The 27,983-nt window shown below is 46.5% G+C and overlaps 1 non-coding gene and 2 pseudogenes across 1 annotated transcript; all 3 read right to left on the bottom strand.

The window, feature by feature from the left end:
- Window positions 1-8,307: 8,307 nt before the first annotated feature.
- On the bottom strand, window positions 8,308-11,085 carry Mast2-ps1 (microtubule associated serine/threonine kinase 2, pseudogene 1; annotated as a pseudogene).
- Window positions 11,086-13,171: 2,086 nt separating this feature from the next.
- On the bottom strand, window positions 13,172-13,303 carry LOC120095747 (small nucleolar RNA SNORA17). The gene has a single exon (XR_005491539.1). It is a non-coding gene; the product is annotated as a small nucleolar RNA SNORA17 (small nucleolar RNA).
- A 12,474-nt stretch (window positions 13,304-25,777) lies between these two features.
- On the bottom strand, window positions 25,778-27,326 carry Ahcy-ps11 (adenosylhomocysteinase, pseudogene 11; annotated as a pseudogene).
- Window positions 27,327-27,983: the final 657 nt, after the last annotated feature.

Below are 27,983 nucleotides of genomic sequence, written 5' to 3'. Positions count from 1 at the left end.
TTTTTTTGGCTGAATAATTTTACTCTTTGACCATTTCACACCTGTCTATAATGTGTTCTCCTCCTGGTGTCGTATCTTCTATGTTAACAACCCCCCCTCCATTCTTACAAACTAGGAAGCAACAAGTTGGGGTTGGGGATTTGGCTCAGTGGTAGAGCGCTTGCCTAGCAAGCGCAAGGCCCTGGGTTCGGTCCTCAGCTCCGGGGGAAAAAAAAAAAAAAAGAGGCCTCAAGGAAGCAACAAGTTTCCTTGAATAGTTATGGGGGCCGAAGATAGATGAAATTAATAAAGTAAGAAATGCACTAGGTTGAGCAGGCTGGTTTTGACCACATGATAGGATGGAGCTGTGTATGACTCAGTGCTTCTCTGATTTCAACTCATGTAGAGGACAACACCCAAAACATAATCATTAAAACCACAGCTCTTTGCCATGTTGACAGAAGAGGGCACCAGTAATCCAAGAATACATACGGTAACTCATCCTAACTCAGCCACGCACCAGGAAGAATGAGTTTCACAAGACCCTTTAAAGAAGAGAAGCCAGCGACTCAGTGCACTCTTAGCAGGAAGAATCTCCAACCTCTGAAAGGAGACACCAGAAATAAATAAAGTCAGGAAAGGAAGCAAGGCCTGACCAAGTGACTTCAAACAAATATTTGGAAATACGGGAAACTATTTTAATTAAAGATTAAGTGATAAATGATTTGGGGGCAAATGAAATGAAATTAAGGATACTGCTTGAAGTCAGTATGAAAATGAAAAAGAAAAATCTCCTAAAATTAAAAACTAAACCAAAAGAACAGACCCTCCCCACTCTCTGGCTGTAAGTCTCTTTTTCATAATCGAGATTAGGGTGGCAACAGAGGTGTTTCTGACAAAGCTGTGATCAAAAAGGTAAAACCAGGAGCCACTGGGTACACAAAGGGGTAGGGCATGCCCTTTTGCTCTAATGGAGCATGTGGGAGTCCTGGAAAACTGCAGGTTTACAGCTAGGAAGGGAGAAAGAACTTAAACACGTGTTGGAATTCTTTCTTCTCAGCTGGTGCAAGGTTCCATTTCCTTCACTTCTTTCTTGCCTTAATGCTCACCTCTGTGACTTTAATCCCTCCACCTTCAGGGTTTATGAGGCTGAAGATCAAGGGTCTACCACTTATTTGGTACTAAATGGGGACACAGGCACCTACCTGTTCAGGGACTGAAAGTCTCCATTAGCGGCATCTGAAGGGGATTGTGTTGGTGCCATTCAGTAGACAGAGGGTGTTGCTACTCAAGATGTCCCATATGTAAGAAACAAAGCTGTCTTAGAGTTTCTATGGCTGTGATAAAATACTCTGACCAAAAGCAACCAGGGAAGGAAGGGTTTATTTTAATCCTACATTTCTAGGTAATAGTCCATTATGAAAGGAGGTCAGGGCAGAAACTCAAGGCAGGAACCTGGAGGCAGGAACAGAAGCAGAGGCTATGGGGAACACTGCTTATTAATTTGCTCCTCAAGCCTTTTCCAGCCTGCTTTTTTATATACCAAACAGGACTGTCAGCCCAGGGATGGCACCACCCACAAGTGGGTGGGGCATTTCCACATCGATCATTAGTAAAGAAAATGCTCTATAAACTTGCCTACAGGCAATCTTACAAAGGCATTTTCTCAGTTAAGATTCCCTTTTCTGGGCTAAAAAGATGACTCAGAGGTTAAGAGCACTGACTGCTCTTCCAAAGGTCCTGAGTTCAGTTCCTAGCAACCACATGGTTGCTCACAACCATCTGTAATGAGATCTGGTGCCCTCTTCTGACCTGTAGGTGTACATGCAGACAGAACACTGTATATAATAAATATATATATTTTTTAAAGAGCATAGAAAAAAAGATTTCCTCTTCTCAGGTGTGTCTAGGTTTCTGTCAAACTCATAAAAGAACAACCTGCACAAAAGTATACATTGTTACACCTAAGAGGTAACAATCTGGTAGGTTTAATTTAGAAGTGTAAATCTTTAAGGATGAAGAACATATTGTTTCAATTGTGAGGTGTTCTACTCTACCAATGACACAAATTCCCCATGCCTGCTGTTAGAATATCAAAAGCCATCAGGTCTTGTAAAATAGCTATTCCTTTATATACTTTTAAAGTTTAAGAGTAAAAGCCCAGTGCTACCTAGGCCCCCTTGGGCTCCCAGAGTGAGGAGTGAGCCCAAGACAAGATAAACCCTGCTTGGGACTGGTTGGCTGAGAGTGCCACCAGTCCAGGGGTGTGCATGCCTTGGGGGCAGACTATGCCAGAGATGACCCGTGTGATTGCTTTGCCCAGTGCCGTAATGCATCATGCTCCTGAGATCACTTTCTAGATGACCTCAGACACTCACAGACACCCATGCACTAAGAGAAGCAATTAAGTGATGGAGAAATGGAAGAGAAAGAGAAGCAGAAGGAGGTGGGCACAAAGATGAGAGGCAGAGCTGGATACTAGAGAGTAGAGAGGAATAGCTGGAGATGCCTCCTGGGACCATGGTGGAGTCCTGGCCTGTGCTTCCATATTTGGCCTTGCAGCAGCAGGGGTCTATTGATATTAAAGGCCAGGCAGATGTCCCTGGTCCCTAGCCTGGGCTGAAGCCAGGAGCCATATTGATGTATGGGGGCTGTGCAGACTTGGACCCACCCCTTGCCTGGGATTTTTGGGAGAGCTGGCTCTGAAGGCATGAGTGAAGGAGTGCTGACCCCACCCTTATCAGCACGGTACTCAGGAGAGTGCCCCTTCCCTCACTTGCCACCTCTTTATCTCTCAGGAAGCATAGTAGAGTTGGCCCTGGATGGAGGAGTTGCAGGGTAGGAGCATGAGAAAGTGGGGGAGCTGGCCCTGACTCTCGTCGCCTGTGCAATGGTATGGATGACAAAGAAATGCCTTCTCCCACCCTCGCCCCCTGACACCTGCTGCAGGTGGGAGACCTGGCTTTGGGGTCATGAGAATGGGAGGGCTGACTGTCCCTTACAGCACTCAGGAGAGCAGACTAAACGCCTGGCCTGGGCACCACAGTAGAGCTGACCCTGGTGGTATGGGCAAGCCATTGAGCATGGGAGAGCTGGTTCTGCCTCTTGTTTGCTGTGGGGCCCCTCTGCCCCTCCCCTCTTGCCACACCCATGGCAGGCAGGAGAGCTTGTTCCTAGGTCATCAAAGCAGGGGAGCTTGTCATACCCCTCACCTGCTGCAGCGCTTGAGAGAACAGGCCCTACACCTCACATAAGCAGCACAGTGGAGCTGGCCCTGGATATGGTGGTGTGGGTGAGCCTCTCCTGAGGGCATGGTGGGAGAGCTGGCCCTGCTTCTTGTCTGTTATGCCTGTGGTGCAGATGAGGGAGGAAAGATGCCCTCCTCTCCTCCTTTGTCCCTCACCACCTTGGGCAGGCAGGAGAGCTGGCCCCTGGGGTCATGAGAGTGGGAGACATGGCGAGTTCCTCTTAGCTGCAACACTTGGGTAGCAGGCTAGAACTGGCCTTAGTTTGGGGGCGGGGGTGGTGGGTGGGTGTTGCAGTTGAGCTGGCCCTGAGGCTGTGAAGGGGGAGAGCCAGTCCAGCCCTATGCCTGTTGCAACACTCAGGGGAGCAGAGCCCAGCACCTTGCCTGGGCAGCACAATAGAACTTGCCCTGAGAATGGGCATGGATGAGGCTGGCCATATGGCATGAGAGCAAGAGAGCTGGCCCTGCCCCTTGCTGGCTGCAACAATGGATTGGATTGGACAGGAAAGCTCACAGTGGTGTGGAGGCAGGAGAGCTGGTGGTCTGACCAGCTCAGATACCTCTCAGGCCCAGACCCAGCCTTTGAATTGGCCCATCTCAACATCCACCCCATCGATGATGAAGTGCATGAAGGGGCCAATCCTACAGATCTAAAATGACAGGATCTTCATGACACAGGGCAACAATAGGATATCCGAGCAGAGCCCTGGTGAGGGTCCAGTATTGTCGGTGTAGCAGAAGCCTGAGGCCTCTAGACCAATGACTCATTGCACTGAACATTTGCAAGCAGAGATGTATGGACAAAAGGGTATACTGTGGGACACACCATGACATACTACACAGCTTACACAATGGGATTCTTTTCTCCTTTTTCCCTTGAGGGGGGGCAGTTTGCAATGGTGGAGGGCAGGCATGAGGGGAGGAGAAGATGAGAGGGATTGGAGTAGCTGATGTGAAATTCATAAAGAACCAATACAAAGGTTTTTTTTATTCCCTTTTTTTTATTGGATTTTTAAAATTTACATTTCAAACGTTATTCCCTTTCCTGGTTTCCCAGACATAAGCCCCCTATTGCATCCCTCTCCCCTTCTCCTATATGGGCGTTCTCCTCCCCAACCACCCACTTCCTGCCCCCCGTATTCCCCTACACGGAGTTGGGAGCAGCCTTGGCAGGACCAAGGGCTTCTCCTTCCATTGGTGCCCAACAAGGCCATCCTCTGCTACATAAGCAGCTGGAGCCATGGGTGAGTCCATGTATAGACTTTGGGTAGTGGTTTAGTCCTTGGAAGCTCTGGTTGGTTGGCATTGTTGTTCTTATGGGGTTGCAAGCCCCTTCAGCTCTTTCAGTCCTTTCTCTAATTCCTCCAATGGGGACCCCGTTCTCAGTTCAATGTTGGCTGCTAGCATTCGCCTCTGTATTTGACATGCTCTGGCTGTGCCTCTCAGGAGACAGCTATATCAGGCTCCTGTCAGCATGCACTTCTTAGCTTCATCAATCTTATCTAGTTTTGGTGGCTGTATATATATATATATGGGCTATATACCCATATGGGGCAGGCTCTGAATGGCCATTCCTTCAGTATCTGCTCCAATTTTTTCCTCCATATCCCCTCCTATGGAATTTTTGTTCCCCCCTTTAAGAAGGATTGAAACATCCACACTTTGGTAGTTCTTCTTCTTGAGCTTCATGTGGTCTGTGGATTGTATCTTGGGTAATTTGAGCTTTGGGGCTAATATTCACTTATCAGTGAGTGTATACTGTAGAGGGCCGCTTTAACATTCGCCACTACAGATGGCGCTGGCTTCCACTGCGCCCCACGTGGAAGGCCAGGATAGCTCCCGCCATTACAAGATGGCGCTGGCCTCCGCCGCGCCAGCTGACTTCCTTTCAGGAAGTTAACTGTGTGCGCATGTGCAAGAGTGCCTTCGTGCCAGGTCTTTGCCCACTCCGAGGCGTGCCTAATGAGATCATGGGTAAGCGACCAATCAGGTGTGGATGCGCCGCGCTAGGGTGTATATAAGCCGTGCCATGCGGGCGCGCGGGGCTCTCCTTAAGATTTAGTAAAAGTTTTGGCTGCCGCAAGGATTTGTATGTCCCCGCGTGTTTTCTTGCTGGCGAGGTCGCGCGTGGGACAGTATACCATGTGCGTTTTTCTATACTTGGGTTACCTCTCTCAGGATGATATTTTCTAGTTCCATCCATTTGCCTGCGAATTTCATGAAGTCACTGTTTTTGATAGCTGAGTAGTACTCCATTGTGTAGATTTGCCACATTTTCTGTATCCATTCCTCTGTTGAAGGGCATCTGGGTTCTTTCCAGCTTCTGGCTATTATAAATAAGGCTGCTATGAACATAGTGGAGCATGTGTCTTTGTTGTATGTGGGAGCATCTTTTGGATATATGCCCAGGAGAGGTATAGCTGGGTTCTCAGGTAGTGGAATGTCCAATTTTCTGAGGAACCTCCAGACTGATTTCCAGAATGGTTGTACCAGTCTGCAATCCCACCAACAATGGAGGAGTGTTCCTCTTTCTCTACATCCTGGCCAGCATTTGCTGTCACCTGAAATTTTAATCATAGGCATTCTGACTGGTGTGAGGTGGAATCTCAGGGTTGTTTTGATTTGCATTTCCTTGATGACTAAGGATGTTGAACATTTCTTTACGTACTTCTGAGCCATTCGATATTCCTAAGCTGAGAATTCTTTGTTTAGCTCTCTGTACCCCATTTTTAATAGGGTTATTTGGCTCTCTGGGGTCTAACTTCTTGAGTTCTTTGTATATTTTGTATATTAGCCCTCTATCAGATGTAGGATTGGTAAAGATCTTTTACCAATCTGTTGGTTGCCATTTTGTCTTAATGACTGTGACTCTTGCCTTACAGAAGCTTTTTATTTTTGTTGTTGTTTGTTTGTTTTGTTTTGTTTTTTAAAAAGAAGAGTTTATGGGATTAAAAAAACCTTAAAATGTGAGACCCCCCACAGACTACAGAAGAACTTGTGGTAGAAATATGCTGATACTGTGGTCAAACACAACAGAGCAGTTTTAACAAGGAATCCAATGAAAAGGAAAGTGGTGTGAGGCATTTGCAGTGTCAAAAGGAAGATTGATAAGGATCAGGAGTTAGTTCAGTCAGTGAAGAGCTTTCCACGGAACCACCAGGAAGCTGGTACCAGATTGGGCACCATTGCTGTGACAGAGCTGGCTACGTATTTTTTTGGTAGAACTGAATGGCATTTGAACTTGGGCTAGAAAATCCAGAGTTATGAGAGCTCAGTGGGCCATTCTGCAGGAGCTTGGCTGGCGGGTGAGGATGCTGAGAGCAACACAGATGACAGCCTGGCTTGTGAAGTCTCAGAGAGCTTTTACAGCTTCTTAAACATTGGCGTCATTAAGTATTTTGAATTAAGGCTCTGTGGCTCTGGTTAGTTGGTGCTGATGAATTAGCTGTGATTAACAAGAAACCAGAATCACTAAATGAAACCTTTGCTTTGCTGGGACCGTTGATGTCGGTCATCTGGAGCTGAGAAGTTAGTGGTGGTTAAGAAGAAACTGGCATCATTGAAACGGAATCTTCCGGGAGTATTTTTTCCCCAAAAGCCCTGGTCCAGAGTGGACCAAAGCTGGATCTCATGGCAGCAGCTGAACTTGGTAATAAAGAGTCTCCCAGGTAGTATCAGTTTGGAAGGCATAAAGTGCTCATGGAGATCAGCTGAGGCTTAGCACTGTGAAAGACCAAGAGAGGCCATCGATGAAGGAGCAGCCTCAGTAGCAGGGAAAACCCCAGGACTGAAGGAATCATGGAGATAAACAGGCCTGGCACCATGGCGCAGGTTCAGAGACCCTGAAGAGAGACCAGGAGAGGTGTTTGGTGAAGGTGCAGCTCAGTTTCCATGGAGACGCCAACACTTTGAAGATGCTGGTACCACAGGATAGCCAACAGGATAACCACAGGTGTGGAGTTGAGCTGGCCTGAGACTAGAAGACAGGATATAGATGCTGTGAATGACAACCAGAGAAATGCAACTGTGAGCCTACTGGAACCCATAACACCACGAGTAAATCTCACACAGTGGACACTGAATTTCTTACACTGTTGGAGTCTGGTTTTTGTGATTGTGACTATATCCTGGGCCTTTCATCTTAAGAAACTATGTCTGTCTATCTATCTATCATCTATCTATCTATCTATCTATCTATCTATCTATCTATCTATCTATCTATCTATCTATCTATCTATCTATCTGTCACAGGAGTCCGCAGTTAAGATACTTTGGAATTTTAGAGACTGGATACTTTGGAAAAGCTTTGGATGTTTCAGAGAAACTTCAGATATTTTATGGAAACTTTGAGTGTTGAAAGAGCCTTTGGATATTTCAAGGAGATTGGACTTTTAAACTATTTGAATTTCTAGAGTGTGAGACTTTTAGAAATTGGAATGTTTTATATTGTGATTTAATATTGACAAGTCACTTTGGGGACTTGTCTCAAAGTTCAAGGATAAGGAAGGAAAAGTTATAGCTGAACGGTGATGAGTTTTTGTCAAGTTGACAAGGAGTCAATTTTGCTAACTGGTTTTGTGTCGACTTGATTCAAGCTGGAGGCATTTGGAAATGCCTTAACCTCAGTTAAGAAAGTGTCCCCAAGCTCAGCAGTTGTGGTGCATGCCTTTAATTCCAGCACTCAGGATGTAGAGGCACGGAGATCTTTGAGTTTTGAGGCCAGCCTGGTCTACAGAGGGAGTTCCATACAGAGCGAGTTCCAGGACAATGAAGATCACACAGAGAAGACCTGTCTCAAAAAAGCCAAAACTAAAACCAAAACCAAAACCAAGACTAAGTGCCCCCATCTGATTAGTCTGTGGGCAAACCTGAGGTTCAATTTCTTCATTGCTGGTTAATGTGGGAGAGCCCTGCTCACTGTGGCGGTGTGAACTACCACTAGGGAATTCAACTGAAAATGGTCCCCATAGACACATATGGAGTGCACTATTTGAAAGGCTTTCTTGTTTGTTTATTTTTTGTTTTGGTTTCCAGGAGGGTGGAACAAACAACTGCTGTGTTTGCTTTAAAAGCATCTGGTGTTAGTGCTGATGCTCTTGCTGGCCTCCAAGTTCTTGGCTTCTTCAGAGCAGACTGGGCCAGTTTTCTGGGCTCAGGGGGTAGCCTCTGCATGGAATGTCCTGCCTCCTCTGGCCTAAGGAATCAGGCACTTTGGTGTTGCTCAGGGATGGTTCCTCTTTCTCCATTTGTTTACGTTCAGACTCCCATAGCCAGTTCTGGCTGAAGACCTCAAGAAGCAGATGGGTCAGCCCAGGGATACTTGGTGGCTGTGGCTTTTCCTCCTCAGGAGACAGGTTCTTAGGAAGAGTTGGAACTGTGGTTTCCAAATCTTGGGAGTTAGCTGGTTTACCTGTCCCTGTTACCTTCTTGTTTGTGGATGCTCTGTCTGGATCCTCAATAAGGAATTTCCAGGACCATGTCCCTGGCTTTCCAGAGGTGGAGGTGGACGCAGAACAACTGGTAGGGATAAGTATGTTCTGAAGAGTTGGGACGAAGTGCAGCTAGGGCCTGTGTGTAGAGCTGCTGAGCCTTCCAGCAGCCTTCATGGGGTGAGGTGGGGGGCTTATGGGTCCAGACCTGCTCAGGGTAGGGGCTTATAAGGAGTTGGTAGCTTCCTCAAAGGCTTGTGGGCTCCAAAGCTTCCTCTGGGAGAGCCCAGGAACTTCTATTCGGGGTGGGGGTTGGGGAACCTAGTAAGACCCTTGTCAACAGACCAGAGAGTAAAGGACCCTGGTTCTTTAGATCCCTGTGCAAGAAGGTGTCCTCTTCCTTACCCTCTCCTGAACCTTTAGGGAGTAGATTCTGGCTTGCTTCTAGGTGGGGCAGGGAGACAATCTTGGTTTCTATGTGACCTGGCGGTTCTCAGGCTTCCTCAGTGTCATCTTCTGACGAGTCTACTTCCCGGATAGCTTCTTGTTTTTGCAGTGACTCTTTGTGTTCAGCTCAATCCTGCCGTAGGGTTCCAAGGGCCCGTGAAAGGAGCAGGCTGAAGTGGCCCTTTCCCGGATAGCACACTTCTGGTTCCATCTACCTCCAGAGGGCTGGCTTCCCTGGGTGTCAGTTCCTTCTTTAGCTCTCCTCAGGGCAGGTCGAGACTATGCTTTCGGGAAAGTGCTAACTTCTCAGAAGCTGCCAGTGCAGCCGCTAGCTTCTCGGCAGACTGTAGTATCCTCTTAAGTAGCAGAGAGCGGCTCTGCACTCTTGGACCGTGAGAGTTGCCGACCTAGTGGATGAGACAATCGAAGTTTGGTAGGAAAGGACTGAGACCCATGGACAGACAAGGGTTATGGGGAATGCTGAGGGGAAGCTGCTGTTGCTGCTGGTGAAGGGATGCGGGCCAATGGTGATAGTGGGATGCTGCCTGCTGAGTTGTGCCATGGCGAGCGGTACTGGTGTTGGAGCTTGGGTGCCAGACCATGAAGGGAGCTGGGCCGTGTATGTCAGGAGCCAGCAGGAGAACTGGGCACACTGGAGCTGGGAGAGCTGCTCTGTGATGAATTCCCTCCTTCTGAGTACACAGTATCTGGGGCTACCAGGTAGCCCTAAGGAGGAGATCGGGGAGAGAGGCTGTGGCTGTGTGTTGGAGAGCCTGGACTACTTTTCCCTGATGACAAAGAGCAGTTAGGGGAAGAAAGGCTGTAGCAAGGAGGCCTGCTTTGTGATTTTTCCGGAATAGGGAACTTCTTTTTTGGCTTTCTTGCCCATCCTTACCCCGGCTCCGTTTGCTCCTTCAGGCCAACTTGGCTTTTCTAGCTGGCCCCACTTGGATAGATGAGTTTCCAAGGGTGTTGTTGAAATTTATACATTGTTTCCACTCTTCAGAACCAGCCCCACCAGTTTTGGACTAACCCATGCACAGGCTCACCATTGACATGGATGATGAGGTCATCCTGACGAAGCCCAGCTTCACTGGTTTGACCACCGTCCTCCACATGCCACACCATGTGCTGTTTACTGTAGACATCTGCGTCACCCTTGTAGACATGAATGGTCTGCAGGGTGAAGCCATACTTCTTGCCAGCTCAGCGGATGATGATGGGAGGCCTCAGGCTGCTGAGGGCTGGCAAGAAGTCCCTGCTTGGAGTAGAGTCCCTGGATGATGTATTGGATGACTGAGAATGTAGGGACTTGGGGCTGGCCAACAGTGAGCAGGCATGGTGTTCTGAAGGAATGAGGAGGGAAAGGGCTGTAGCTGAGGCTGACTCGATTACTTTGTTGACGGGGTGTGTGGAAAGCTTCTCTATAGAGTCCCCAGAGAACAGCGGTTTTTGGGCCCTATGCACAGCTAGGTCACTGATGGCTTTGGCTGCAGCTTCCTCATCTAGCTGTGGGGTCCCAGAGCCATGGAGATGGCTTCCTATTGTTGCTTCCTAGGGATGCTACTGGTCTCCTCAGGGCAACGAGGCACATCTGGGAGGCCTGAACAATGGTGTCGCACTGTCATTGGAGGACTGGAATCACTCTCTGTGTGGGATGACTCAGACACAGATAACCGTTTCTGTAATATCTCAGGGGACCCAATCACCCAGCTGCGGTCTTGGCCCTTCAGTCCTGCCAAACCATCTGAGTGATCTTCCTTTTCCTCACTCAGGCCACGCTTGGTTGGGGGGTGGTGTCCAGTGTCCCTCAAGCAGAGAAAGCCTCTTTGTGGCCTTATTGTAAGAGGTATGTCACTGGTTTCAAATGTCCAAGCCAGGCCCAGCGTCTCTCCCTTTTCTTGCTGCCTGCAGATTTGGATGTAGAGCTCTCAGTTTCTTCTCCAGTACCGTGTCTCTATACACTGCTATGCTTCCCACCATGGTGATAATGGACTGAACCTCGGAACCTTTAAGCCATCCCCAATTAACTATTTTTCCTTTATGGGAGTTGCTGAAGTCATGGTGTCTCTTCACAGCAATAGAAATGCTAGCTAAGATAGGGTTTTAAAAAAAATAAAAAAGTAGGCTGAGGAAGCCAGGAGAGGAGGCCAGCCAGCAAGCAGCACCCGTCCATGGCTTGTCTGCATCAGGTCCTTGCTCCAGTTTCCTGCCTTGTGAGCTCCTGTCCTGACTTTCCTCAGCAGTGAAGTGTGACCTGAGAGTTGTAAGCCGAAATAAACACTTTCCTCCCCAAGTTGTTTATGGCCATGTTGTTTTATCACAGCAATAGGTACCCTAACTAAGACACCATGTCTTGGAGGGCTATGGTCAAGCCTCATCTTGAGACAAAATATATTGCTTAAGATTGAGCTACTCTAGAGTCTTGATACCGAGGAACTGCCACAAATAAGGGAACTTGAGATCTGTCTGCCAAAGTAGAAGACAGCAGAAGGAGGCAGAGACGGGGAGGGACACACATGAACACATGGAGAAGCCTAGGCGTCAGGAAGCTGACCAACAATGAATAAGGATCGCTGGTCCCAACTCAGACACCCGACAATTACTATAGAGTCTGACAGGTGGAACCTGAGGTCAGCTCAGCTCTCCGGAGTCACCCACCTGACATGATGTTATATCTGGCTGAATCAGAAACTCTGACACACCAGCTGGGTACCTAACTTTCACTGCCTCATTCCTCTAACAGTGTAGTTAAAGATAAGCAAGTGATGAGAAAAAAAAATGGGGGACTGACTGTTGGAGAAGCCTGTTATTAAGGTAGCAGTCCTCCATGATCAGATGGCCTTCTGAGCTTGGGGTAAAACGTGGGAGCTCCCTTTCTCAACAAGGGTTCCTTGCTCTGCCTGTCTTTGTCAGAGAGCATCCCTGAACACAGGTGTCTGCCCTTGTCTGAAAAGTGACCTTGTATAGAAGTTTCTGCAAGGCTGTATAACTCAGCACACATGTTCCGCTCTGGCTTCCTGCCTGTATGATAATTCAGTGCTGTATTATAACCAGTTAGCCCTTTCCCCTTGTTTGATGCTGTGACCAGTTAGTCCTTTGCACCCTTACCCCTAAAAGCCCTTATAGACACATCCCTGAAACAGTAGACTGTCTCACTGTAGCAGTCTCTGGAGGTCTTTCTGCTATGCTCAAAGCAGTCTGAGCCCTGCTTCCCACCTCTTCTCCCTTTGTTCTCTCAGGCTGGTGGCCAACAGCCTCTGAGGAGAAGGGGGTGGGACACAACTGGCCTTCTTGTATACCTATATGTCAGAGCTTTCCTCCCCATGCTCCCAGTACTCCAAAGAGACAGTCTGTCTTGGATGGAGCAGGAGCCCTATTCTGAGGAGTCTGTGGAGGTATGGAGAGCCTCCCCAGGCCCACAGACTCTAGAGCTAGAAGGCGATCTTCCGTCCATTTACATGGTAACCTCATCTTCAGAGGACTTAGAAGCTGCCTCAATGCTTTTTCTTTGCCCCTACTGTGATTTCCTCTCTTAACTTACTATTATTTTAGTAGTATTTTGAGTTTTTGAGAAAGTGTTTGTGTCTTAATTTTATATTAATGTATTCTTATCTATATTTTTTTAACTGGACAATCAGATTTTAAAAAAATACTCGGCTCAGCTCACCTGCAGACCCCACATGCAGAGCCAGCTCTACTGTGCTGCCTAGGCATCGGGCAGGGCCTCTTCTCCCAAGTGCTGTGGGTGGTGAGGTCAGGGCTACTTTGCTGCTCTCAGGCCCCAAGGACCAGCTCTCCCACGATGCCCAGGCGAGAGATGGGATGAGTTCTGCATAACCCTCAGACGTCAACATGTCCTTCAGGCCAGACTAATCGTCATCTCAGGCTAGCTCCCTATCTGGGCACCATTGTGCAGGTCTGGTAGTTGTTGAGAGCTCACTCCTTACCTGGGCCCACCATCCCAGGTGAGATTCTTCTAGTCGCCAGCTTGCTCCACAACCTGGGAGCCCATCCAGGCCTATGCGACACCGGACTGGTGGTAGGCTCAGGCTCAATTTTCTCAGGGAATGTTAGATTGCTGATAATCCAGATGTCTACAGGTCAGAACACTGATCACAGACATAGCCTCACTCCTCTTTGTCCCCCACTGATGCACACGTGACACTGCAGCCACACCTGCAACACCTCCAGGGGCACAGATTGTTTTTTAATCCTTTGAGTTATTCTCTCCCTTGTCATGATATTCTTCTCTATTCTTCTTTTCTTAATTAACCTCCCTCATGCTTTACCTTCCTCCTTTCCCTCCCTTTATTTCATCATATTTTTATCTTTTAAAATATTAACATTTAATATTTTTATTTATTCTTTGAGAATTTTATGCATGCATACATGTATTTGGGGCATGTTCACCCACACTTTCCCTTTCAACTCCTACCAGATTCCCCTCTCTTGACTTCATGTCCTTTTGTTTATAATATAACCCTCTGAGAGCAAATGATGCTGCCCATATACACATAGACATGTGTTAGGGTTTTATTGCTGTGAACAGACACCATGACCAAGGCAAGTATTACAAAGGACAACATTTAATTGAGGCTGGCACACAGGTTCAGAGGTTCAGTCCAGTATCATCAAGGCTGGAGCATGCCAGTGTCCAGGCAGACACAGTGCAGGAGGAGCTGAGAGTTCTACATCTTCATCAAAAGACCTCTAAGAGAAGTCTAGATTCCTGGCAGCTAGGAGAAGGGTCTCCAAGCACACCCACACAGTGAAAGGCACATTTCCTCCAACAAGGTCACATCTACTCCAACAAGGCCACACCTCCTAATGATACCCTCTGGGCCAAGCACATTCAAATCACCACATTCCACTCCTTGTCCCCCATAGATTTGTTCAAATACATGAGTCTGTGGGAGCCATACCTAGCCAAAGCATAATGAAAAATCACTTTAGTCCAACTTCAAAACTCTCATAGTCTATAAACAGTCTCAACAATGTTTAAAGTTGAAAGTCTTTTCTGAGATTCAATCACTTAATTGTAATCACCTATACAGTCAAAATCGAGAAACAGATTACATATCTTAAGCATCATTATGATGTACATTGTGATTCCAAAATTTCATAGTGAGGAAATACAGGACCAAACAAACCCCCCAAACAGGTGGGCAAACTCCATAGTCTGCATCTCATGGCTGATGTCAGAGCAGCCTTCAGATCTCCAACTCCATTTTCATCTGTGTTGACTGTAACAATCTTCTTTCTCCTGGGCTGGTTCCACTCCCTGTTAGCAGCTTTCCTCAGCAGGTATCCCATGACTCTGGCCTCTCTAACATCTTGGGCAACTTCATCTTCACAGCTTCCTGTTGCAATGTCTGGGATCCACACACAATCTTCTGGGCTTCTCAAAAGGGCTTGAGGTCACTTCTCCAAGCTTTGCTCTCTGTAGTAATCTAGGCTTTGGTTGACTCCATTCCATTGCTGCTGCTGTTCTTGATGGTCACACCGTGGTACTGGTATCACTCTCAGCAACAGAGTCTTCCACTCTGGATAGCCCGTTAAGCTCCGCTTAAAGCATTCCATGGCTTTCCAAATCCAAAGTGCCAAAATCCACATTCTTCCAAACAAAAATATGGTCAGGCCTATCACAGCAATACCCCAGTCCCTGGTACTAACTTCTGTCTTACTTAGGGTTTTACTGCTGTGAACAGACACCAGACCAAAGCAACTCTTATAAGGGCAACATTTAATTGGGGCTGGCTTACAGGTTCAGAGGTTCAGTCAATTATCATCAAAGAAGGAGAATGGCAACATTTAGGCAGACATGGAGAAGGAGGAGCTGAGAGTTCTAAATCTTTATCAAAAGACCTCTAAGAGAAGACTAGATTCCTGGCAGCTAGGAGGAGGGTCTCCAAGCACAACTCCACAGTGACACATTTCCTCCATCAAGGCCACACCTCCTAATAGTGCCACTCCCTTGGCCATGCATATTCAAATCCCCACAGGCTATCTACTGGCATATGGTCAACCTACCAGGGGCCACATTTCTAAAGAAAACTGATTCTCCTTCCCCTAGCAGCCATTAGTTGTCAATAATGCTTCAGCCAGGGGTGATGACTCCTCTGCCCCTCCTTTATCCTTGTCAGGGATGTGGACTGGCTTGATCTTGTCCTGGTCTTATTTAGGTAATCCAGCTGCTGTGGCTTCATGAGTACAATGTTCTTGTCATGTCCCGAAAACAATGTTTTGCCCCATTCCTCCTTGACCTCTGGCTGTTACAGTCTTTTTGATCCCTCTTCCGCAGCCTTCCCTGAACCTTGTGAAGGCTGTGATATAGACGTCCTATTTATGGCTGAGCATTCTATGGACACTTATTCTCTGCACTTTGACCAGTTGTGAATTCCTGTATTAATCGCCACGCATGGAACAAAGACTGTCATTGGACGAAGCCTGACAGCTGCACTAATCTACACTCTAAATAACCTTTTTGAAACATCATAGTACATCTGCTCCTTAGTTTCACAATACTCTGCATCACTTTTGCTGTTTGCTGTTCTGTGGTCATTGATACTATACTAGTGAGCTTTAATCAATTTTAAGTATGTTTTCATGTCTTGTTTGGTGCATGTAGTGTGGCTGTTGGAGAAGTTTGCTTTCTCCTTTCTGAGAGGATTGAACTCTCAGAGTAGGCTGCCCACCGAGAAGATCCCCCCCAAAACCAGAAGAGCAACTCAAACCAACAACAGATGGACAAATTGTGACACAGAACTGCAAAAGCAGGACAGAATGAAGCCTCCAAGAGATCACAATCCCTCAACTACTAAATCCAAACATACTGAGATGCTTGAAATGTTAGACAAATGGCTCAAGGTACACTTCTTAAAAAATAATGTCTGGTGTGATGGTTAACGTTGGTTGTCAAGTTGGCTGGCTCAGGAGCTGATTGACAAGGCCACAGACTACAGACCATCTGCCACACCTGCGGGAGATGTCCTTAACCAGTTTAATGGAAGTGGGAAGATCCATCTAAACGTGGGCAGCCCAGATAAAAGGAAACCAGTGAGAGAGATATCACTGCTTGTTTGCTAGTGCTAGTGCAACCATTCACATGGTTGACACCTTGCTGCTGCTGCTTCTGCCCGCTGCTGCTACTTCTGTCGTCAGCCTTCCAGTGTGAACTGAAGATCAGTGGCTCCTCAGGAATCCGTCGGCTGCAAAGTGGAACTGCTGAGGTGCCCGGCCTCATAGATTGATGGACTGCAAGGTTTTCAGCAGTGCCATTGTAAAGGCAGCTATTGCTGTACTAGCCACATGTAAGCCAGTTTAACGAATCCCCTTTTGCTATATAACTGTTCAATTGGTTCTGCATCTCTAGAGGACCCTGGCTAACACAGTCAGTAAGATACCAGGTTCTAAGTTGCTGTTGTGTGACGTGGTAAAGGAGAAGTGTCAGGATCCGGAGAGGAGAAACTATTCCAAATGAAGAAGGGGAAAGCGAATTTCAGAAACTTATGTCATATGTGACAGGACCACTAAAGAATGCAGAGACATGAAGGCTGATGCTCTGAGGAGACTAGAGCCCAGGCAAGCAGTGCTTTCGAGGCACAGCTTTCCAGTAGAGCAGGAGGAGAGCACCTGCACAGCCTGGTGGCCTTGATAGACGGGCCACAGTTTTACTACAGGACCAGCCCACAGCTCTCACAGGCCCCCCTGTGGATTTTCCTGCCCCTAAGCTGATGGGATGGGTCATCAAAGAAAAAGACTTATACTAGTCCAAAGAGCTGGGGCACCCTTTGGGGCTGAGTTTAGAGAACATTTGTAAGTCAAGGAGCCTGAATGTAATCTGAGAAGTATCCTTGGGAGATATTTTCCTTTGGTTATCGCACTGTGCAGCAAGATGCCCAGGGGACTGAGATGCCTTAGGAAGGTCATGCAGGGAGAGGAAAAACACTCAAACCTGACACCAGTCAGAGGGAAAACTCGTCTCCTGGGAAGAGACATCTCTTACTCTCGGCATATTATCTGGCTGTGTGTATCTGCATTTGTTTCCATCTGTTAGAGGAGGGAGTTTCTCTGATGATGGATAAGCAAGGCAGTAGTCAGAGTATAGCAGAATACCTTCACAAGTCACTTCATGGCTATGCTTCTTTAGCAAGGCAGTAGAGGTTGGTTTTCCTATGGACGCACATTCTCCACCAAAGCAGCATTGAGTATGGACCCCATCTTATGGTGTGGGCCTTCACCCAAAGCAGATTAGTGATTGGTTACTCCCACAAGCTTTGTGACACTAGTGCACCACCGAATCTTGCAGGCAGGTCACTCTTGTAGATGAGAGCATTTGTAGCTGGGTCAGCGTTGACCTTTCTCTTTTGGTGTGTAGACCACCATGAACACTAGGTCAGTAGGGATGTGTAGGTTAATGGTGGGGTCTCATTTCTGCTCTGCCACAGGGCTCGGGTTACTTGAGGAGGGAGGACGTGGGAAGTGACCATGCTTACACCACACCACTGCTGGGCAGGTGTCTGGGCTGTGGGAAGCAGCAGAACACCGCTCCGGGGGTGGGGCAGCGCGGTCTGAGCATGGGACACAGCTGGAGTTGACTTGGGGACACCCCCCCCCCCCGTGAAGCGGCTGGGGCTGTCGGGTTCTCAGTCTTTTGGACATCCAGACACCGCTGGGACGCTGCAGAAGAGCTGAGAATGAAGTAGGGGCCCACGGGCTCACCGGCCTAAGGGGCTGGATCTAGCCCAGGCCCGAGGGGAAAGGAGGGGGAGCCCTGGCTGGTCCCGAGGGGAAGAGTCTTTGGCTGGCCAGCTATAGGCTTGAGTTTAGTGGCGGGTGCCACTGGGAGTGCAGGGGGGCTTTCTTTGGGAGAATAGACAGCAGCTCTGTAGGTGAAGGCCTTCTCTGTGGCTCTCCACATGGATCCCAATAAAAAGAGGTAGTCCATGATTTCAAGGCATTTATTGTGATGGCAGACAGTGGATGAGTAAAACTGTACCCTACTTCTCAGAGTGGGCCAGAGATTAAATACTTTTTGCAGGGAGGAGTGTCTGGGCAGGGAAATTCATTGGCTAAGCCTCCAGGCCTTTAGGTACCTCATTATAATGGAGATCTGTCTTGAGCCTATGTGGCTGTGCTCACCATGTCCTCTACCTGTGGAGGAGCTTGGGGCATTGCCCTTTACGTGACTGATGGTCACAAATCTATGGAGGGCTGTGGCTAGTGGCCAGCCTGGTTTCCTAAGAGTCGGGTGAAACATATACAGTCCCTCAGGGTCTTTCATTGTCCCATAGGGGTAAAGGTTTTATGTAGGCACAGCTCGACTTTTCCATGTTCAATGAGCTGTGCAGGCGTCGTCTTCAGCAGTGGGGTCTTAACTGTCAATTTGGGAAGAGCAACCAACAGCCTTGGCAATAGACTGGGTTGTTCAGTGGTTTCTAGGAGGTCTCTTTGGCCAATGACTCAATTAGAGGTAACCGATTCTTGGCACTGAAGGCTTCATTTGGTGGTGAGAGATGACTAATTGGGGCTTTGCTTCTTTGTTATTTAGTGACCCTGTTTAGACTTCTTTCATATATTTATATATTTTAAAAAGCTTCTACTGTAATAGGTTTCCATAATAACCCCTCAGCTGTCCTTTAGTTTTAGCTGTCCTTCCCCTTAATTTCCCTTTACTCTCTTCCCTCCCCCCCTCCATTGATCCTTCCATTCCAGTCTCCCCACCCTCTCCTTTCATAAATATATATTCTATTTCCCCTTCCTCTGAGGGTTCTGCTTAATACCCAGTCCCTTATTTTATACTTAACTTCTGTAGTTATACAGATAGCAGTCTGCATATTGAAGACTTAACAGCTAACAGTCCAATATAAGTGAATATATACCATTTTTGTCTATTTTTATCTTCAATAACTCAGGATAATTTTTCTCTATATCCATCCATTTCCTGTGAATTTTATGATTTCATTTTCTTTAACAGCTGAGTATTATTCCATTGTATAAATATGCCACATTTTCTCTATCCATTCATCCATTTATGGGCATTCAGTTCTGTTTCCAATTGCTGGCTACTATCAATAGAGCAGCAGCAAGCACGGTTGAGCAAGTGTGTCTGTGGTAGGATGAAGCGGCCTCCAGGTACTGTCCAAGCGTGGCATAGCTGGATTTTGTGGTACATGGTTATAGGGCTCTGGCGCTGAGGTGTTCGTCCATGGAGATCTCTCGCCCTGCTAGGTGCGTGGTTACAGGTGAGGGGGAGAGAACTCGGGCAGGGATGGGGAACAGCTTTTGCCGCCCCAGCTGCCGGTCCTTCTTTCCACTGCTGCCTGCCACTTCGGTTGCTCTGGACGAGCTGAGCCAGCAGAAGATTAGCCGGCGAGGGGTGCAGGGGAGATTCTGGTGGAGATTTCAGGGAGAGGAGATCTCTTCCCCAAGTTCAGTAGCCATTTGGCTTTGGCAAGAGAGTTTATCTGTAGCTGGAAGGTCCCAAGTCTGTGGGTATCAGCTGTCATCTGCGGATCTCGGCGTGTGTCTCAGGAGCCTTCAGTCAGATCAGGTGTCTGGAGAAAGGCAGCTTTGTTGTCCCAGGCAGGTCCGAGGAGATGGCTGGATCTGTGGGAGCAGCACTGTAGAAAAGCCTGTAGGGTGATCACAACAGAGGAGCAATTCAAAACTTTTTGCACACGTTGGGAAATTCCCCGCCATACAGGGATTCCCCACAACCCTCAGGGTCAAGGAATAATAAAAAGAACACATGAAACCCCAAAAGCCCAACTTCTAAAACAAGGCAACCACCTACCTCCCTAATATACTACAAATGATGGCTCTGACTATTCTAAACATATTTAACATCTACAAAAACTCCCAAATCCTCCCTGTCTCCCTCCATTGGCACACACCAAAATTAACCTCTCCCATCCTAGTAGGATGGCGAGATTCTTTGGATGGAATTTGGAAGGGACCAGACCCCCTCCTTACAATCGGGAGTGGGTTTGCTTGTGTTTTTCCACAGGACCAGCCTGAGCCTATCTGGGTTCCCACAGAAATGTCCAATACAATCCCACCAACCAAGATGGCCCGCCTCTCACTGGCAGACCAAAGATCAAAGAAGAGGAGGAGGCAGAGGAAACACCACATCGAGAGGGACGCGAGATCTCCTGGAAAGACATTGATGACCTGATGGTTGCTGCCCAGGCCATGTGTCCTCCACAAGCTCCCTCTCCTCTGTTCTCATGGCTGTTTTCTTCATTCTTCATGGTAACTCTGCCATTGTCCAGCCTCCCCCTAGCATTCCCAACACATACCACTGGAGATTCTACACTAGGGAAACCTACGACGAACACAACAAAGTTATAGGAACCCAGGGTTGCCCACTCGAAGGATGTCAGACCAGGATTAAGATCCCTCTACACCTAGACTCCATCTCCACTATCCCCAGCCCTTTCCTCTGCTTTCCTTACTGAAACACAGGCGAATGTCTCCAGGAGGTCTCCATGTATGAATGTCTCCAGGAGGTCTCCACGTATGAATGTCTCCAGGAGGTCTCCACGCATGGGGGTTGCAGATATTAGGGCTGCAGAACAGAATACACCAGGCATGGCGGCACCAAGCTCGCCAACCTTAAAACTCATTTTCAGCTTTCATCAGCAATCCATGGGATGAACGTTGGTAAACAAGAGTCATGATGCCAAATACCTCGTAGGTGACTTGCATATTTCCTGTGAGTTTATTCCTGCCTCCAAATCAGTCTTTACTCATGCTAACATTATCCAACGGGAAAATCAGTCTCGGAAGGAACTCTGAGCTACCCTCTCCTGGCTATAGTAAAGCCAATATCCAGCTGACCTCCTTCCCTTAACCACCCACCTCAACTCCTCCCAATGCTTTTCTGTGCTTCTCTCTCCTGACCATTATTAGCAGCCGTTCTCATTAACATTTCCCTCTGTGACCTCCATTGACCCTTACCCACAAGGAAAGAACAGGACATTCCTCTTTTGGACCTACCCCCACCTCTTTGCCTCATAGGGCCCTCCTCAAGACTCCATCCTACATGTGTCAGTGACGTCACCATCACCAAGTCAGTATGTGTTTACCCTCCTGCCCTCTTCTGGTGCACAAGCACTACAGATGCCTGTATTAACTCCCCTTTTCAAGGTTCCTGCACCTCTGTGATAATTGTCCCCTAGGTTTTTCTCTATGAACCTGAAGAACTCGCCTTGCAGATAGGAGGAAGGCAAAAGAAGAGAGAAATCTTCATCCTTCTGCTCATTGGATTAGGCCTTGCTGTCTCACTGGGTGCAACAGGAACCACTGGAGCAGCCCTTGTCCAAACACAACATCTGGCCAGCAATTTCCAGGACAAGCTTGACCAGGTAATGGCTTCCACTATAGAGAGCTTTGAGTCTCTTCAATGCCAGATAAGCTCCTTAGCAGGAGTTACTCTCCCAAACCACAGAGCCCTGGACTTACTGACTGCTGAACAGGGAGGAACTTGCATTTTTCTGGGGAAGGAACGTTGCTTCTATGTCAATGAATCTGGGATGGTAAAACCAGATATACAAATGCTCAAAGAGCTCTGGGGAAACCTCCGGGCATGCTATACTCCTAACACTCCTTCCCTTTGGTACTCTAACCTCTTGATAGCCTGGGTTCTTCCCCTCTTTGGCCCTGTTCTAGCCATTGGAGCCTTGCTTCTCTTGGCAGCCTGTCTCGTTCAGTTTCTAAAACAGCAGATGAGTAGCGTCACTAAGATCACTACCGATCAGGTCTTGGTTCAGTATCAAACTGTTCCCAACCCAGGAGATAGCTATTTTAATGATACCTTTCCCTTATAAAAGGATAGGGACGAGTTGTGGGGCTGCGGGTTGTGAAAAGGTACCCTGATTCCTGGTTGAGACAGGTGGAATCCCCGGGGACCCTAAAAGGGATGGCAGGTGCATTCCCAGCCTCCTAGATCAGGATCTCACTAGCTGCAGCCCCCACAAACCCCTGTAGAGAGGTTTGAGACAGACCAAATCATATAGAGCAATGCCCCAAGCCCCTCCTCCACAGGTGAGGACTTGACCACAGGTCACACAGGCTCAAGACAGATCAGCCGTAGACACAGGACCACGCCCCCAAATATGTAGATGAAGTGACCCACCCCAAAACCGTATTTAAGGGTCGTGTTTGGAATTAAAGCTGCGCAAGAATCACTTCGTCATCTGAGAGCTTCTGTCCTAAGAGCTGTCACACTGCCACTTGGGGAAGAGATCTGCTCTCCCAAAATCGCTGCCAGAAGCTCCCCTGCATCCTTTGCCGGCTGCTCCATCTCCTGAAACAGAAGCGGAACAACACCTACCCGAGTTCTCCTCCTTTCTCCTGGACCCACCAACCTAGCCAGACCAGAGATCTCTGTGGAAAACCGCCGACACAGAGGCCCACAGATGGATTCCCATCTTTCTGAGGAACTGCCACACTGATTTCCACGGTGGCTGTGCAGGTTTGCATCTCCATCAGAAATGGATGAGTGGTCCCCTTCCTCTGCTTCCGTGGCAGCACGCACCATCATCTGTTTTATTGATCTTGGCCATCTGGCTGGTGTAAGTAAACATCTCCAAGTAGTTTTGACTTGCATTTCCTTGATGGCTAAGGATGTTGAACATTTCTTTAAGTGCTTCTTGGTCATCTGTGCCTTATCTTTTTAGCGTTATCTGTTTAGATTTGTATGCCATTTTTAAATTGGGTTATTTGTTTTCTTGATGTCCAGTTTGTAAAGTTCTTTACATACTTTATATACCCCTCTATTAGATATGTAGTTGATAAAAAATAATTTCCCATTCTGTAGGCTGTCACTTTGTTGAAATGTTGGTGTCCCCTTTGCAAAACAGAAGCATATCAGTTTTGTTAGGTCCCATTTATTAATTGTTCTCAGTGTCTTCTGTTCAAAGAGTCTTTTCCTGTGCCAATGGCATCAAGGCTATTCTCCACTTTCTCTTCTGTCAGATTCAGGGTATCTATTTGACCTTATGTTGAGGTCTTTGATCCATTTGGAGTTGAGTTTTGTGTAGAGGGATTAATATGGATCTATTTGGATTCTTCTACATGCAGTCATACAGATTGACCAGCGTCATTTGTTGAAGATATGGTCTTTTTCTGGTGTGTGTGCCTGTAGGTGTGCAGATTTATGTCTACATCTTCAATTCAATTATATCACCTGAGATTTCTCTCGTTATGCCAACACCATGCTGCTTGTATTACTGTAGCTCTATAATACAATTTGAGATTGAGGAGAGTGATACCTGCAGCAGTTCTCCATCATCATCATCATCATCATCATCATCATCATCATCATCATCATCATCATCATATCTTTAGCTTTTTGTGTTTCCATATGGAGCTGAATAATGTTCTTTCAATTTATGTGAAGAATTGTGTTGGAATTTTCAAGGGAATTGCATTGAATGTGTAAATTGCTTTCAGTAGGAGAACAATTTTTATTGTATTAACCCAAATGATCCATGAGCATGGGAGAACTTTTTGTCCTCTGGTAACTTGTATTAACCCAAATGATCCATGAGCATGGGAGAACTTTTTGTCCTCTGGTAACTTCTTCAATTTATTTCTTCAATGTCATACAGTTTTTAACATACAAGTCTTTTTACTTGTGTGGTTATGGTTAGCCCCAAGATATATATATTGAATATATTGTGAAAGGAATTGTTTCTCTGATTCCTTTTTTAGTTCTTTTGTCATTTGTATATAGTAAGGCTACATATTTATTTTGCCTCAAGTTTTTATTAGCTATAGAGGTAACCTGATGGAGTTTTAGAATCATTTATGTATGCATATAAAGGTGTGATTTCTTCCTTTCCAATTTGTATCTTTTTGATCCCCTTCAGTTGACTTATTGCTCTAGCTAAGACTTTAAGTAATATATTTAGGAGGTATGAAGAGAGTAAACAACCTTACCCCATTTCTGATTTTAATAGTAGTACTTTGAGTTCTTTCCATTCATTTTTACATCGATTATGGGCCTTCTGTAAATCGCTTTTATTATGTTGAGACATAATCTCTTACGTTCCTAGTCTTTCTAGGACCTTTTATGATGAAGTGTATTGATTTTTGTCAAAGAATTTTTCTGGATTTAATGAGATAATCATGTATTTTTGTCTTCCAGCTCCTTTATACGGTGAGTTACATTTATTGGTTTACATATGTTGAGTCATCATTGCATGTCTGGTATAAAGCTTACTTGGTCTCAGCAGATCTTTGTGATATATTGTTTTATTTGGTTTGTAAGTGTTTTATTCAGATTTTTAAAAAATCTTCTTCATAGAAAAATTATAATTTTTTCTATGCTTGGGATTTGTTTAAAGTATCAGGGTAATTGGAACCTTGTAAAAAGAATTAGGCAACATTCCTTCTATTTTTATTTTGTAGATTAATTTGAGGAGTATTGACATTAATTCTTCTTTGAAAGTCTGGTAGAACTCTGCACTGAATTCATCTGGCCCCTATAGAGGGCAAAAAGGTCTTTGTGCATACAGAGAAGCAGTAAAGGGTCCAGGAAAAGTTAAACACACAGCTAATTTCTCCAAAGGGAGAAGGTATTTGGTCATTCTCTCAGAATGCTAGAGGAAAATGTAATTTGCAACTTGTAACCCTTCGCAATTTGTTGAGCTAGGCTCTGCCTGTATCGCCCAGGATATTATATTTGTTTATCCTACATCTTTTCCTCCTAAAACATTGAGCATTACTTCTAAGTCATAAAATGCATCTTTTAAGAAATGTCATTTGTGGTTTATGCCTAAGTATCTTCTATGTTATCTTAGGGTCAGCCAATTCCAACATTCACAGGCACTGTGTGAGAAGTACTTTAGCCATTCTCACTAGACCATTATCTTCAGTACTATTTCTAAGTCAACAATAACTCATTTTATGGATAAAGCTTCAATATTAACGTTTTTTCTTTTTTTAAACTTATTTATTTTATTTATATGAGTACATTGTTGATGTCTTCATGCACACCAGAAGAGGGCATCAGATCCCTTTACAGATGGTTGTGAGCCACCGTGTGGTTGCTGGGAATTGAACTCAGGACCTCGGAAGAGCAGTCAGTGCTCTTAACCGCTGAGCCATCTCTCCAGCCCTATTAACATGTCTTAAGCTATGTTGTACTTAGGTACTTTTAGAAAGCTTTTAATGTTTAATTTAAAGCATTGAATGTTTATTTTAATTACTTAAATTTAAAAGTTTTCAAATGTCTTATCCTTTTTTGGCACTAGAAACTGTATTTTATCCACCTTCCTTTGTTAACATTCTAAATAGTATATAAACATTATAGAACAAATCAATCTGTTTGTGACTAAGGGTCGTGGTGGGAACCATCAATTATACAGTAGTGGCATCGCCTTTTCCTATTTGTTTTTCCAGCCTTTTCAGTTTCTATCACTTGTCCTTTCTTGGTTAATCTATCCTAACCCTTGTGAAATAAGGACCAAAAGTACCAACTCAGTATTAAGAGGCTTAAGAGATGGCCCAACAGTAAAAAAGGCCAAGCTCTCAGGAACTTTCAAACTCCAGTCGTTCCTACCCTGTGGTAGACTCCTTCTGGGGTCCTGGGCTGAGAAACCAGCGGATCTGTAAACCAAGTATACAGATCTAAAGGCCAAGTGAGGATCTGGATAGTAAGGTGGATGGGCTTGTAACTGTCACTAACAACATCCAGCCTCGGGACTTCCAAGACTTCTGAGCTCAGATGCCCTGTAGATGCCTCCCAGGTACCTCTCTGTTCCCCCTGCCATACAGGAAACCATATGAGGGATACAACAGAAGCCAAAGACAGAAAGACCAGCCACAGTGGGGGCGGGGGGAGGGCACTGGTAAAACAACTGCAAAGTTGGTGACATTTGCTCTTGGGAATGAGAGGTAGGCCCAGAGCAAGGATGGCAACTGGAAGGTGAAGGGCAATCCCAGCTCTCAGTAGAGGTAGTGATCAGGCTTGAAGGGGCCGTTAACGGACATGCCCAGGTACTGAGCCTGCTTCTCAGTCAGCTTGCCCAGGTGGGCTTCAGCCACTGCCTCATCCAGCTTCTTAGGCAGGAAGTGAACCATAATAGGGTATTTATATGTATGGGTCCACAACTCAATCTGTACCATCACCTGGTTTGTGAAGGAGTTGCTCATCCCAAAGCTGGGGTGGCCCATGGCACAACCCAGGTTGACCAGATGGCCTTCAGTCAGCAAGGTGATGTGGCATCCATTCTTTAGCCAGTAGCGGTCCACCTCGGGGCTGGATGTTCACCTTCTCCACAGAGTTCTTATTGAGCCACTTCACATCAATCTCCACATCAAAGTGTCCAGGGCTACAAACAATGGCATCATCCTTCATCTGTTTAAAGTGCCGACCAAGGATGATATCAACACAGCCTGTGATGGTGACAAAGATGCGCCTCCTTACAGGCTTCATGCATGGTGGTTACCTCATAAAGCCCTCCATGGCAGCTTGCAGTGGGGTTAATTTCGGTGATGATGACTCGGGCCCCAAAACCCCTCAGTACCTGGGCACAACTCTTGATCACATCACCATAGCCTGCTACCACTGCCACCTTGCCCACAATCATATCTGTGAGCTGTTTGATGCTGTCTATGAGGGACTCCCGGCCGCCATAAAGGTTATCAAACATGCTCTTGGTGAAAGAATCGTTGACATTAATGGTGGGCACCTTCAGTAGCCTATTGGCCATCGTCTTGTAGAGGTTGTGGACCCCAGTCGTGGTCTCCTCGGAGATACCTCAGATGCCTGACAGAAGCTGTGGGTATTTGGTGTTGATGAGGCTAGTAAGGTCATCACCATCATCCAGAATCATGTTGAGGGGATCCATCCTTGAAGTACAACATCTGCTCAGTGCACTACAGGTACTCCTCATCTGTCTCGCCCTTCCAGGCAAACACTGGAATGCCAGCCTTGGCAATGGCAGCTGCTGCATGGGAAGTGCACCTGGGAAAGTGCAGCTGGACCACTGCACTTCAGCATCCAGGGTCACAAGAGCCTCAATGAGGACAGTTTCCACAGTCATGTGCAGGCAGCCATCAATGCGAGCACCCTTCAGTGGCTTGGAGGCTGAGTACATTTCCCGCATGTGCATCAAACCTGGCATCTCATTCTCAGCTACATCCAGGGCCTTTTGTCCCCAGGCAGCCAGTCCCGTGTCCGTGACTTACTAGGGCAGTTTATCAGACATGCTGGCAGTACTTCCGTAGGAGTGATGAACTCAGTGAAGGGGGCCAGGTGGCACGGGGCATGGCCAAATGTCTTTTCTAATGTCTGTCTTGACTCATTTTTCACTCAGTAGAGAGCTGTTCGGTTTCAATGCGTTTGTAAGCTTTTTGTTATTGCTAGTCAGCTCTCATCTGTGGTAGTCAGGTATAGTGCAGGGAGTGGTTTCCGTTTTCTTCATCTGTTGAGACTTGCATTGTGTCCAAGTATGTGGTCAATTTTGGAGAAGATTCAAGAGGTATTGAGAAGAAGGTGCATCCTTTTGTGTTTGGGTGAAATGTTCTGTAAATATCTTAGGTTCGTCTGCTTTATGATGTCGGTTAGCTCTAACATCTCTCTGTTTATTTTTCATCTGGATAACTGTCTGTTGGTGAGATTGGGTAGCGAAGTCTCCCGCTATCCCTGTGTGAGGCTCAATATGTGATTTAAGCTGTAGTAGTGTTTCCTTTACAAACTTGCATGCCCTTCTGTTTGGTGCATAGGTGTTTAGAGTTTCCCTGTCTTTTTGGTGGATTTTTCCTTTGGTATCTATGTATCATCTTTCCATATCTCTTCTGATTAGCTTTGATTTGAAGTCACTTTGTCAGATATTAAAGTGACTACACTGGCTGGCTTCTTAGAT

Source organism: Rattus norvegicus, chromosome 11 (assembly GCF_036323735.1).
Source record: "Rattus norvegicus strain BN/NHsdMcwi chromosome 11, GRCr8, whole genome shotgun sequence".
Taxonomy (NCBI): domain Eukaryota; kingdom Metazoa; phylum Chordata; class Mammalia; order Rodentia; family Muridae; genus Rattus; species Rattus norvegicus.
Note: the sequence above shows the minus strand (reverse complement) of the source record. Positions and strands in the feature narration are given on the sequence as shown.